This window comes from Penaeus monodon, chromosome 34, assembly GCF_015228065.2.
Source record: "Penaeus monodon isolate SGIC_2016 chromosome 34, NSTDA_Pmon_1, whole genome shotgun sequence".
Lineage (NCBI taxonomy): Eukaryota > Metazoa > Arthropoda > Malacostraca > Decapoda > Penaeidae > Penaeus > Penaeus monodon.
The window spans coordinates 23924605-23925114 of NC_051419.1; the positions used below are offsets into that span (position 1 = coordinate 23924605).

General features: G+C 36.9%; 1 protein-coding gene across 1 annotated transcript in view; it reads left to right on the forward strand.

Moving 5' to 3' along the window:
- LOC119594652 (unconventional myosin-Va-like) overlaps window positions 1-510 on the forward strand; it is a gene marked incomplete in the record, with an annotated part of 122411 nt that overhangs the window by 100049 nt on the left and 21852 nt on the right.

A 510-nucleotide genomic window follows, 5' to 3' on the forward strand; every position in this document is an offset into this window, starting at 1 on the left:
GAAAGAAAGTCAGACGTAGTTTTACTTATATATAAAAGTATGTGTTTGATTGATTATCTGAAAATTTAATCAGTTTTATTATAGTACCATTAATCTTTGTAAAGTGTGTAATAAAATAATTTCATAATCCTTGCAGCAAGTTACATTTGTTGTAAAATATTTTGTTTCTCCAAAATCAAAAACCCTCCCTTCCTCCCCCTCGTTGCAACAGACAGACTGATCACCAACATCGGTCCCTTTCTTTGGCCATTGTCCTCGTTGGCAAAAACAATAATTAATCCTGCAAAATAAGAATAAAAAGTGTTTAAAAATCCCCCCAAACAGTATTGATTTTGTTGGCAAGCAAACTAATCACCAATGCCCCTCCCTTTCCCTCTTTCCTCTTCTTTCTCCTTTCCCTTATTTCCTGTTCCTCCCCTTCTCCTTTTTCCACCCTTTCAACCCCTCTTGCATTCCCATTTTCCCCCGTTCCCTTTTCATCATCTTTGTCACCCTTTGTCCTCACCTTTT